Below are 12,807 nucleotides of genomic sequence, written 5' to 3' on the forward strand. Positions count from 1 at the left end.
ATCAGTGTTTATAAAAACTGGTGAGCCTTAAAACAATTCCTTTATCTATCCTGGTTGTTCTTCCATTTAAAGTAGGCTAAACCCAGTGCTGCTTAGCTTTTGTGAACCATATCTTAAGTCTGATGTGGTCTATAGATTATGGCTTTATAACCCATAAATACTACGATAAGTTTTGTTCTTTTTCCCTTCACTCTCTACATCATCCCCACAGTTACAGAGTGTAAATATTCTGTCCTGGACAGTAACATCACAATGTTGGTGTCTGTATTTTATTCCAGTACAGCCACATAGACTGAATCAGTTTTACTTCACAATTTACTGAGTAGCACTTCTGGCACTGTAGTATGAAACACTTAACACTGGTAGGCTTTGAGTGTGTCTTATTCCTGCACTGAAAGTGACTAGGATCCTCCAGTGTTAAAGGCTATGTAGACTGACATCAGGAAAATAGGTTCATAGCAAATGGTCATGGATGTAGAAATTCATTGACACTGACAGGGCAAATCTTTTCCTCAGACCATAGTCAAGGTAAAGCTTGATGTTTGATTTCTGCTTGACAGTTGATTTCTGCTTGACTTTAGCATTATAATCTCCAAGTACTTACTATCTGAGCCTTTTTCCAAGGGTACAAGGGAAAATCAACCATGATTTAAATGACTTCATGAACAAACACAGGAGGGCTGGCTTCACATGCATGCATATCCCGTTCCAGGGCATCATTTCGCACCATAACTGGTGTTTGTAACTGAACATTTCTTGCTTATCCCATATACCATCTTTCTGAGACTCTTCTGATAATTTTTGTAACTAAAAACAGGTGTTGCACCATCACTCATGTTCTTTGCAGACAGCTGTCAGCTGAAATCAATGGAACCCATCACTTAGGAGCTGCAAAAGCTCTCCTTCGAGAGAAAGACAAGGTGAATGCATTGGGCACATGAGCTGCAGAATAAGTGATAACCATGATTTGCTGAAGGTCCACATTGAAAATGTTGCTGTTAGAATGGGGGAAGAGGGAGAGAAAAATAAGGGAGCTAAGAGTTCATTGATGAGCTAAAAATCACAATGAGCATTGAGGAGGTAAGTGAGGTAGAGAAGGAGAGTAATTGTACTTAAAGGAGCTTTCCACCAGTATGTCTCAAAGCTAACCACACAGAAAGCCAGCTTAATTATTTTTCCAGGTTGGGAAACAGGGAGATGAGGAGTGATTCCTGAAGCTGGCCACAGCTGCAGAACTAGTGACCAAATTGCAATTTACCTGACTCCACTGTAGCACATTCCCATCAGAAGTAAGAAAGAAAGCAGGAAAGAGATGGGGGAAGTTAGTAGAGAAACACAAGAGGAAAGGCTGTACAGACACGTAAAAATCATGAAGTAAGTATGAAACCATATGCAATAAGAGAAACAGGGTCAATAGAAAAGGAAGGATATGGAAAGCAAAAAAGATATAAAAAGGAAATATGACAGAAATATTAATATAAACAAATCTAAGAATATAAACATATTTTTACAATATTTTTTGTGTTATTTTCATGAGAAAAAAGTGAAATGATTGTAGGTCTACTTTGAGCTATTTTAAACCAATATTGGTTTAGAGATGTTAAGCTGAAGTGTTCTGATGGAATATATATCAGGATATGGGTTATATAACATGCAGACTGAAAAAAGAAGCAGCACCCAGTGGCAAATACTGCTTTCAGTAAAATAGTATATGGGAAGGACACATTTTTCATGAAAGACAAGATTATAAAGGACCTCAATCCCAACAAATGTTAATTAAATATGTTACAGCAGTGACACATAGCTCCATATAAATGACATACTTCACATCATTCTATGTTGGTTAAGCAATATGATACTACTTTTCATATAATATGTTTTAAAAAACCCAAACCTAATTAAACTATGAAGCCTTGTTATACATTCATGTAGTAAACATTTTATTATGCATTTTAGTGCCTGTATATTTTTAGACATTTGGTAATTTCTTAACTGAGTTCCTAATGTTTTCCTCTATTCTAATCTGTCACAAACCAACAGTGCTGTAACCTTCAAATCTTAGATTTCCAGATTCCTAGTCACCTTAAAGAATCATGTAATTTCTCCTAGCTCGGATGAATGACATGATGAATGTACACTCATCATTATTCTTGAATTCATTGTCATTCGAGTCACTTCTCTGCATTTTTCTCTATAGGCACAAAGCGTTTAGGGATAGATAATATTTTCAAAATGGTAAGAAAGCTATGATTGTGAAGCACCATAACTAGCTCAGACAGAACTGAGGATAGCATCATTTGGACAGCTAATACAGCTAAGCAAATTAAAGTATCTCATTACCCAACAGTTTACTGCAGTGATCCCACTATCTTGTTTTTAGGGAGCATGTATCTGCAAGTGTAGTGAGAAGTGTGGCAGGTTTGGAGACAGTTACAGATGAAGGAAAGCTCCATTGTCAGGTGACAGATTAAGATGTCCTTTCATTGAAGAAGAGTCGTAGGAACAACTGCCCACACAACCTTTGTGTGTGCGCACTGATTTGTAGTGTTCAGAAACTGAACTGGATTGCTCCATTTTGAGAATAGCTGATGTTTATCTCTGCAAATCACTAAAATACTCCCTGGGCTGTATGTGCTGCAAAAGCACAGAACAAGAAAGACTACTCCTCATAGAGCTTAACCTCTAAATAGGAAAGTTGGGATGGGACATAGAGGAACAGTGGACTGTCCAAGATCAGAGCAGATAAAGTGATGCTGTAAGAGTAAGTTGTGGTTTAACCCCAGCAGGCAACTAAGCACCACACAGCCACTCACTCACTCTCTCCTGGAGGGTTGGGGTAGTGATTGCAAGGGTGAAAGTGGGAAAATTAATGGGCTGACATAAGGACAGTTTTAAAAAGGAAAGCAAAAGCCGCTCACATGAGCAAAGCAAAACAAGGAATCTATTCACTACTTCCCATCAGCATGCAGGTCTTCATCCATCTTCAGGAAAGCTGGGCTCCATCACACATAGCAGTCACTTGAGAAGACAAGCACCATCGCTCCAAATGTTCCCCTCTTCATTCTTCTTCCCCCAGCTTTATATGCTGAGTATCATGCCAAGTGGTGTGGAATATCCCTTTAATCAGTTGGGGTCAGCTCTCCCAGCTCTGTCCCCTCCAAGTTTCTTGTGCACTCCCAGCCTCCCTGCTGCTGGAGTGGTGTGAGAAGCAGAGAAGGCCTTGATGCTGTGTAAGCACTGCTCAGCAATAGGGAAAACATCCCTGTGTTATCAACACTGTTTTCACCACAGGTCCAAAACATAGACCTATACTAGCTACTATGAAGAAAATTAACTCTATCCCACCCAAAACCAGCACAGAGCAGAATTAAAATTACCTGAATCCCAACGCAGTAAGCTGTCCCCTAACAGCTGGAGTTGTTCTGCCTAACTGTAGGGACTAAAATAAGCTTTGTCGCATCAAGTTCTCCTGCTAGTTTTTGGAGAGAAACAGGCACACTCAAGAGGGAGGTTTAACCCCCCAATATATGCACCACCTTCTCAGGGCAGCCATCACTCTCTGTTGTATAAAGTGGGAGCCATGGGCCAAGTCTGCATTTGGGCACATCAGTTATAATACCTCAAGCATGGTATGTCCCTAAAACCTGACCATCCCTTGCACAAACACATGCAAAACCTCACAGAGTTACATAGTTGAGGAGTATGAGAAGGCTGATAATTAGCCAAGTAATAGTTTGCTATATTCTTCCCTCATTGTTACTTAGGATTTCGCACAACTGCTACAAGCTGGAGGCAGGTGAAAGCTGCTTGCTCTTTCCTTTTGTTGGGGTGAGCAATTCTCCCCAGAGCACGTGGTAAATTTGAGCTGGGTGGTTTCTTTCCTTTAGTCCTGTTACTTAGAAAAATCATTAAATCACAAATGCATTTGATAAAATCATAGAATCATGGAATGGTTAAAGTTGGAAGGGACCTTAAAGATCATCAGGTTCCAACCTCCCTGCTCTGAGCAAGGACAACTCCCACTAAGACCAGGCTGCACAGGCCTCATCCAACCTGTCCTTACACACCTCCAGGGATGGGGCATCCACAATCTCTCTAGACAACCTATTCCAGCACCTTACTACCCTCACGGTGAAGAATTTTTTCCAGATGTCTAACGTGAATCTCCTCTCAGTTTAAAACTATTACCGCTTGTCGTCTTACTACAAGTCTTTGAAAAAAGCCCCTCCCCAGCTTTTCTGTAGGTCCCTTCAGGTACTGAAAGGTTGCTATAAGGTGTCCCCGGAGCTTTCTCTTCTCCAGGCTGAACAGCCCCAACTCTCTCAGCCTGTCTTCATAGCAGAGGTGCTCCAGCCCTTTGATCATCTTGGTGGCCTTTCTCTGGACCCTTTCCAACAACTCCATGTCTTTCCTGTGCTGAGGGCCCCAGAACTGTACACAGCACTCCAGGTAGGGTCTCACCAGAGCAGAGCAGATGGGCAGAATCAGCTCCCTGGCCCTGATGGCCACACTTCTTTTGATGCAGCCCAGGATGTGCTCCAGCACACACTGGTGGCTCATTTCGAGCTTCTTATCTACTACCACCCCCAGGTCCTTCTCCTCAGGACTGCTCTCCAGCCATTCTCCCCCCAGCCTGTATTTGTGCCTGGGGTTGTGCCGACCCAGGTGCAGGACCTTGCACTTGGCCTTGTTGAACTTCATGAGTTTGGTACTGGCCCACCTCTCCAGCCTGTCACGGTCCATCTGGATGGCATCCCTTCCCTCTAGGGTGTCAACCACACCACACAGCTTGGTATCATCAGCAAATTTGCTGAGGATGCACTCAATCCCAATGTCCATGTCTCCAGCAAAGATAATAAACAGCACTGGTCCCAATACTGACCCCTCAGGGACACCATTCATCACCTGCCTCCATTTGGACATTGAGCCATTGACCACAACCCTCTGGGTGCTGCCATCCAGCCAATCTCTTAGCCACCGAGTGGTCCATCTGTCAAATCCATGACTTGTCAGTTTGGAGACCAGGATGTCATGTGGGACAGTGTCAAACGCCTTGCACAAATCCAGGTAGATGACATCAGTTGCTCTGCCATTATCCACCACCTCTGTAGCCTTGTTGTAGAAGGCCACCAAGTTGGTCAGGCATGATTTGCCCTTAGTGAAGCCATGTTGGCTGTCACCAATCACCTCCTTATTTTCCATGTGCCTTAGAAGAGTTTCCAGGAGGATCTGTTCCACGATCTTGTCAGGCACAGAGGTGAGACGAAATGGCCTGTAGTTCCACAGGTTTTCCTTTTTCCCCTTTTTAAAAATAGGGGCTATGCAACCTTTTTTCCAATTGGTGGGAACCTCACCAGATCACCATGATGTCTCAAATATGACGGACAGAGGCTTAGCAACTGCATCCGCCAGCACCCTCAGGACCTTATGCATTGGTAATACAACATTGTCTAATAAATTCTAATATAGTTGTGCCATCAGCATAAAAGAGAATAAATTATCTGTAATACCAGGAAATCCTACTTCCTTGTATTGATTTCACTTCACCAATACTTCACCACATGAAAGCCCACATACCCACAGACCCAGCAGATGCCAGGCTAATCGATTCTGGGCTGAAGTAAGTGGTTTTGGTCCCTTTCTATGTTGTTCCTTAGAAAAATGAAGTCTCCCTCATCCCAGATGATTCAGTGAGATCTTGAAGGAAGAACAGCTGTTTTATGCGTGATAAGACAGTTTTCCAAAGAGCAATATTAATTAATTTATGTCAACAGAAATCTAAGATAAAACTACAATGTTAAATTATGCATATTTTAGATATATATTGTGTTCTATAAATTGTATGCTAAAGTAAAAGGAACAAGTGGGTTTTTTTGTTTGTTTCCTAGGAAAGGTAGTTACATATGAATGTTTTTTCCCAAAGATTTGGACATGTTTTGTCTGACATGTCCATCCTATCTTTAGTTTTTTTAAATAAATGAAATTCTTGTCAGTATCAGTTGATTTCTTAGTTGTATCATGGTACACAATGCAAATTATAGTAGCACACAATTGATTACATCTCTGCTTAATTAGGCTTTGTAATTTTTCTCTGCAAGTATTTTACATGCAGAGCTGTACTGGCACATATGCTAATGCATAACAAAAGACAATCAGTGTGTACATCGTTAGGGCCACACTGCAAATGCCTGCTACACTGTCTATATGCTGTTAGGTGCTCGCTGTGGCATTCAGACACCAGAGAGCAGTGAGCAATTCAAACATGCTGCTACCTTGGCTGCCCAACCCTAAGTTCCTATGCAGACAATGGGGTGGGATAGTTGCAATACCTGCTCCCCTCTGACCATTTGCTCTCTTGTACTGAGGAGCCAGAGTCACGCCCTAAAAAGTGACGCGTGCTACAAGAGATGCTCTCACTAGGGTGATTTGCTAGCAAATGAATTTTCATGGAAATATTTCTGCTAGTTTTGGGTTAAAGAGCACATTTTTTTCCACTTGGTTTAGGCAAGGTCCTAGGGGTCATTTCACAAACAGAGGATGAGGGGGATAGTATAAACTGGTTTTTATTTCATCGTGCTTTGGCAATGGGACAAAAATTCAAAATAGAATTACGTTTGTTGTCTCAAACAAGACAATCCTAAAGGGAGATCAAAAGGACAAAGGTCATGTCCATTAGCAAGCAGCATGGTGCAAAAAGAGAATTTCCATTGACTGAAACATTTAGCATCAAGGGCTTGGCAATCACATTACCTCTATTGCAGGGAGGAGGTTATTTTGGATTAGCCCTGTTCTGGGCCCACGAGAGAATGCCCATTAACAGCAGAAGTGCCTGAGGCACACTCCTGCAGTGCGTGTCACCGTCCTACCCTACACAAATCCAATTTTCCTGTTCCAAGACCACTCTACAGTGCAGATCAAAGCCAAGCAAATTGGGACAATCGAAAGCTTAGTCTCAGAGGTGCGGTTCTGATCTGAACCAAAACGCTAATGACTAAAAGAATGTCTTTGATCCTTTTTTAGGCATGACCCAAACTGCTATGAAAACAAATTCAAAGACTTGATTAACTTCAGCGGTCGAGTTTCCCTTCTCTTCCACACAATGTGAAGGGAAGGGGCATGACTACTGGTCAAAAAATGGAGGGAGCAAGAGAGGGAGAACAGGACTGACTGCATGTGCATTTTGTCAACCACCAGTGACACCTTTTCTGCAAATAATAATCTTTAAAACTGTGAGATTTCAGGGCATGACTGAATGCAGGTGTCGAAGACAAGGAACTATCAGTGGAGGCAAAATTAACGTCCCGTTATTGGCTTCTCTGTGCACTAGGAAGTATTGGATGGCTGCAGACCATAGTATTAATGATGCCTTTGCTATGACTCAGCCACTCTTCCAACTGAAGGGTTCTGCAAAATGTATTAAGTAGCACTGCAGTGTACAGATACTCAAAGGGCTGCAGAAGTTGGGAGAAGAGTTCTTTAGGGTCATGCTAAGACTCTTCCAACATTTTCTTGCTCTCATGAAAAGGCTAATCCTACCTAGCATGCACATTTTTTCCCAGTTGTGAAATATCCAAAATGTTTAGTGTCTTGTTTTGGCTGTTCTGTCGATGCAGTATTGTCAGCTTTCCTTCCCCCTCTTCCACCTTTTTTCCTCTCCTTTTAACAGAATCCAACATTTATGTGTGTAAATTAACATATTTTGGGATTTTAATCAGAATGAGCTGAATCTGGATTGCCCCTTTGTTGCTACCAGTTTCTCAGACCCGGTGGAATAATGCAAAAATTAGCTAAAGCTGAAATGTGAGGCAAATGAAACTAGACCCTAGAGGGAGATGGACTAAACACTGGCTGAATGTCCGAGATCTCAGGAACTGCAGAAAACTGAGCACAGAGAACAATAAAGAAGATTTTAAAGTGCAGCTACTTGGCAAATAGAGCGCAAGGGCTGCGTGATGCCAACACCGAGTTAAAAGGCTTCCAGCTGAGGCGATAAAAACTGGAAATTCCAAACTTAGAAACTACTTTCAGCCAAGCAAGTGTGAGGAGGAGGAGGAGGAAAGAGTTCAAGCCAGTTTGTGTAACTTCTGCACGCTCACAGCCTGGTAAAACAAAACCCCACATTGGGCAGTTTCTGCATCACGCTTAGGTGAAGAAACACCGCTGAAGTTAGGAGCTTAAATCATTCTGTGTTTGCACAAAGCCCCCACTCAAGCTAATTATCAAACTGTGAAATACACGGTTACTAAGGCATCGTTATTATTTGAACGATTGTTATCAACGTGGAAACCGTCCTCTCACACCTCCCCACTCTGTTGGGCACCTGTGAAGCCCGTCGCACACCGAGGGGTCCTGGACTACAAACCCCACCCCGCCAGCAACCTCAGCGCTTCGCGCTCCCTTCTGCCAGCGGCAACTCCTCCGCAGCTCGGGGCATTTATTCAGTGTTCCCTCCGCTTTGCGCTCGCCCCTTGAGGACAGCCCGCTCCCCACCAGGGCGCCGACAGATCTGCCGGCGGGTGTCAGGACTGCTCTCCTTACCACGGCAGGACACGCCTCCCCTCTACTCGCCGGGCCGGGGCTTAGCTGAGGGGGTGTGGGGGGCGGGGGTAGGAGGAGCGGAGACGGCGCTGCGATGCTTCTCTCGCTGCCCGGCTCGGAGCAGCAGCTCTGGCACCGGGAGGCTGCCGGGCCCCGGCGCCGCGGGGATGCGCGGAGGGACCGGGGCGGGGGGGCAGCGCCGGCGCCGGGGCAGCCGTTGGCTCCGGGGCGGTTGGTCCGCCCGCCAGGCCCCGCCCCCCCGCCTGGCCCCGCCCCCCCGCCAGGCCCCGCCCCTCCCGGCCCGGGCCCAGAGCCGCCACCCGGCCCGGCCCCCCCCCCCCCGAGCGCGCGCGCGCACCGCCGGAAGCAGCCGTCTGCCGAACGCCCCGCCCCCTGCCGGAAGCGGGTTCCGCCTGCGCGCGCACCGGCGGCCTGGACCCTCCTCCCCCCCCCCGCCCCGCCCCGCCCCGCCGCGCGCGCCCCCGCTCCTCTAACCTCCCTCCACCCCCTCCCACCCCCCCCTCCGTCATTCCTCCGGGGGCGCGTGCGCCCGCCCCGCCCCCGCCCGCGCGCCGCGGGAGGAGGGCGGGGCCGCGCCCGGTGAGGCTCCTCCTGCCTCTGCGGCGGCCCCGGCCCCGCCTCCCGCCCCGCCCCCCCCCCGCGGCGGGCCGCGCGCGCCGCCGGCAGTGCGCGCGGGGGCGGCGCCAGGCGGCATCAGGGCTCCCCTCGCCCGCCCCGCCCGCCCCACTCGCTCCTCCGGCGGGCAGCGGAGCTCGCCCGGCCGCCGCCGCGGGTGAGTCCGGGGGCAGCCCGCGACGGAGGGAGGGAGGGACGGGGCCGGGAGAGCCGCCCGGCGCCCCGCCACCGGGGCAGGGCAGGGCAGGGCGCGGGGGCAGCGACCCCTCCCCGCCTGCCGCCGGGGGAGCGGCCGGTTGCGGGCGGAGCGCGGGGGCGGCGGGGTTGCGGCTCGGCACGGCCCCGGCGGCCCCCAGCCCGCCGCTCTTCCCCGCTCCGGGGGTCGGTGTCGGGGCTCGGGGCCGCCGCCCCGCCGGCCCCGCGCCGGGTGCCGGGCGATGCGGGCGCGCCCGCGGGCGGAGCCCCGAGCCTCCGGCGGGGCCCAGCGGCCGACACCCGGCCGCGCCCTGAAGGTGACGGCCGCCCACCTTGGGAGACACCGCCCCGGGCCTGCCGGGCGCTGCGGGGAGCGGGGAGGGGGCGGCGGTGGGTCCCGGCGGTGCGGGGGTGGCAGGGTCCGCCCGCCCGCCTCCTGTTGCGGCGGGAGCGGCGGCGGCGCGAGGGCAGGTGCGGCGTCCCCGGGGTGACCGCGGGCAGCGCCCGCACCTGCGGCGGGGCCGCGCCTTCCCCCCCGAACAAAGGGACCGCGCCTCGGGAAGGGGGGGGCGTGCGGCGGGGACGGGGTCGGGCTCGCAGCCCCCGGGCGAGTCGGCCCGGGTCGGGGCGGTTGCCGGGCGGCGGCTCCTGCCGTGTCAGCGGCCGGGCGGCGGAGCCTGCCTGCCTGTGTGTGTGTGTGTGTGCGCGTTGCAGTTGGAGGGTGAGCAAGAGCGGTGTTTCTGTAACGATTCATTGCTGCTCGCTTTCGTCTGCCGCGGTGGTGCGCGTTGAAAGGCGTTGCTGCCGACCACAGCTTGCGCTTGCCTGCAACAAAAGGAAGGAGTACCAGGTGTGCCGGTGGAGTTCCCGCAATAGCAGAGCCTCTCGATGCCGGTGTGTTTGGTTAGGTAAATCGTTTGGTGTTTACTTTTGGGGTTCCTCTAAAAGGAAGCTAACAGCTCCAGCTCCTTCCCCGTAATCGAGTTTCTCAACACGAAGATAAACGGGCCATGTGTATCTCGGGAGTCACCTGGAGAGGGGGCTTTTTTTTAAGTGTGTGATCTGTGGGCCTGCTTTGCAGCACCGTTGATGTCTTCTGGCGGAAAGAGTGCTAAAATGTTTATTTTCAGACTCAAAATTAGGCTGATGTTTAGTTTCAAGCTTGCATTTCCATTTCTCACTGAAAAGAGGCTTTGCATTCTGCAGTGCAAACCTTTGCACTCCCACAAGTGGAAGCGATGCGTGTGCCTGCTGGGATTTCAGTGTCTGGAGATGGGCTGTGGAGAGGTCTGCACAGAAAATGCTGCCAGTAATTGTTTGTCTTTTCTAATGAAACTTAACCCGGAAAGAGAAGAGTTCCTGGGAGGGGGGCTGCATGCACTGGGAGAAGATACTAGCATACCATTAGTTACCAGTATAATTAATGGTGATTATGACAGGATCCTTAAGTAAAAATCCTCTCTCTTCTTTCCAGCCAATTTATTTATCTAACAGCACACACCTTGACACGTAAACCTTGGGAAATTGTGAGCATTCGCAAGATAACGCAGAACAACCATGTGATGCATAAATCTCTGAGGTAGATTTAAACCCATTAGTCTGAGCTTGTAAAATATTTTTTTCAGAAGCCTCAAAATGTTTGCCCTTTTTACTTTTCTGTAAAAAAATGAGAGAATGTGACATACGATTGCACTAGGTCAGAAAAAACCCTTCAGTCCACAGTGTGTGGAGTCAACAGGGGAGTTAAATGAGCTTTGAAACTGAATAGTGTATGTACTCCTTTACTATTGCAAATTCCTTTATCTCCATCTTCACTTTGTCCCATTCTTCTGAATTTGAGAAAGGGAAAAAATAGTACCATATTAAGGTGAAGTCAGTATTTTGAGTTGCATGCATTTTGGCAATGTTGAAATAATGTAGTCTTTTTTCTGTTTGTTTTTTTAGAACTTAGAAGAGAGGATCTTTAAACATGAAAGAGAAAGCTGGAATGTCCCCTAGCTATGCCTTTTTTTATCTGTGTCACCTGTGGGCATGTACTCTTTACATAAATAATCCCTAGAAATAGTAGCAGTCTATTTGGGAGAAAAAAAATATGGAGGATGGGGGCAGGGAAAGACGTGTCTGAGGATAAGGCTGTGCTGGCTAAAAGAAACCCAGGAAGAACACAAGACTGTTAAATAAGTGATGCTGTAGACCTTGCAGTGATCCGTGTGTCTCTGGTGTTCAGACTGACATCCGTAAGAGCAGTTACGTTCTTCACCTCAGTCAAGTCGTGTATGCTTTTTCTACAGGATTACCCTCAAACAGAGATGTTCTGTCTAAGCTGAGCTTTTACTCCTGTTAAATTTCAAATGCATCTGACTTGGAAGAAAACAATTGCTGAGGCAAAGGATGGTACTGTCTTAGAAACTGGTGTATGGCAGTCTCCAGTATCAAAGAATAATGTAGGTACAAGTGTCTTGTTACATTAAAAGTTGTTTAGGCAACTGCATTTCAGCTAATCAAGAACAGCATTATTTTCCCTGCAGCTTCAAAATTGAAGAAGAAATAATTTTATGAGAGAAATCTTGGAACTTTGTGATTTATTTTGTCAACCTAGCAATTGCTATAGGATATATTGGTGCTGGGAGAAAGTCACTGATCACATGCCTGGTGTCTTCTGGACAGGGAACTCCCCACTCCCTCAAGAGTGCTTACAGCCAGCTTCCAGGAGACTTCTAATGGCTCCAAGCTATTGAAATTACCTTGCATAAAACTAAGTATATTTTAACAGAACAGGGTAGTTTGGTAGGCTAGAAACAGCGTTACCTGAACGTATGATAGCCTGCCCACATCACGCATGCAATTACAGGACAACTGTGTTAAATCTCCTTCCTACCTTATGAAGAATTGATGTGAAGAGTCAAGATATTAGAACAGTTGCTATAATTACTGTCCATCCACTGAACATTCTGAAAAATGTTTTACATTTTATAAATGACTCAGTAGGGAAGAAATGGTTATATGTTATTAGTCTGTTGCAGTACTTAAAATCAGCTCTTAGGATAGTTCTAAAATCTTACTGGTAAGTCTTACTGTCTGCAGAGTCTGAAATTATTTTTAGTCCCTGTGGAGGTAAAGAACTTAAAAGTCACTTTGACACTAGCAAAAGTGTGTTGCAGACAGACCAAGGTGTTCTTAAATCCTGTCTTGCTTATGTTTTTTTAAGTATTGTCAGTTAGGGTAAGCGCCTACCAACTGAGGATTTGTCAGTGGACACAGCTGCTCATTGAATATCTTTGGTAGATGTGCAACCCACAACCAGCAGGTTAGGCTTATACTGCTGAGTCTGAGGAGCTCTATACAACAGCAAAAAAATTTTAAATTGCTACAGGAAAAACAGTACTGGATTTAGAAGTGGGAGCAAGTTGGAAAGAAATGTAGTATAAGATAAGTAGC

At 47.4% G+C, this 12,807-nt stretch overlaps 1 protein-coding gene across 3 annotated transcripts in view; it reads left to right on the forward strand.

Annotated features, from left to right (window-relative positions):
• Positions 1-9,231: 9,231 nt before the first annotated feature.
• Positions 9,232-12,807, forward strand: part of RALA (RAS like proto-oncogene A) — a 29,622-nt gene continuing 26,046 nt past the window's right edge. The window contains exon 1 of one of the 3 annotated variants that reach the window (XM_051610129.1): positions 9,232-9,331. The gene's annotated coding sequence lies outside the window, so the exon portion shown is untranslated. Of the gene's footprint in view, positions 9,332-10,164; positions 10,278-11,679; positions 11,814-12,807 lie in introns of those variants that run through there. The other 2 variants (XM_051610131.1, XM_051610130.1) reach the window with 2 other exon arrangements.

The sequence above is a fragment of the Apus apus genome, chromosome 2 (assembly GCF_020740795.1).
Source record: "Apus apus isolate bApuApu2 chromosome 2, bApuApu2.pri.cur, whole genome shotgun sequence".
NCBI classification, from domain to species: domain Eukaryota; kingdom Metazoa; phylum Chordata; class Aves; order Apodiformes; family Apodidae; genus Apus; species Apus apus.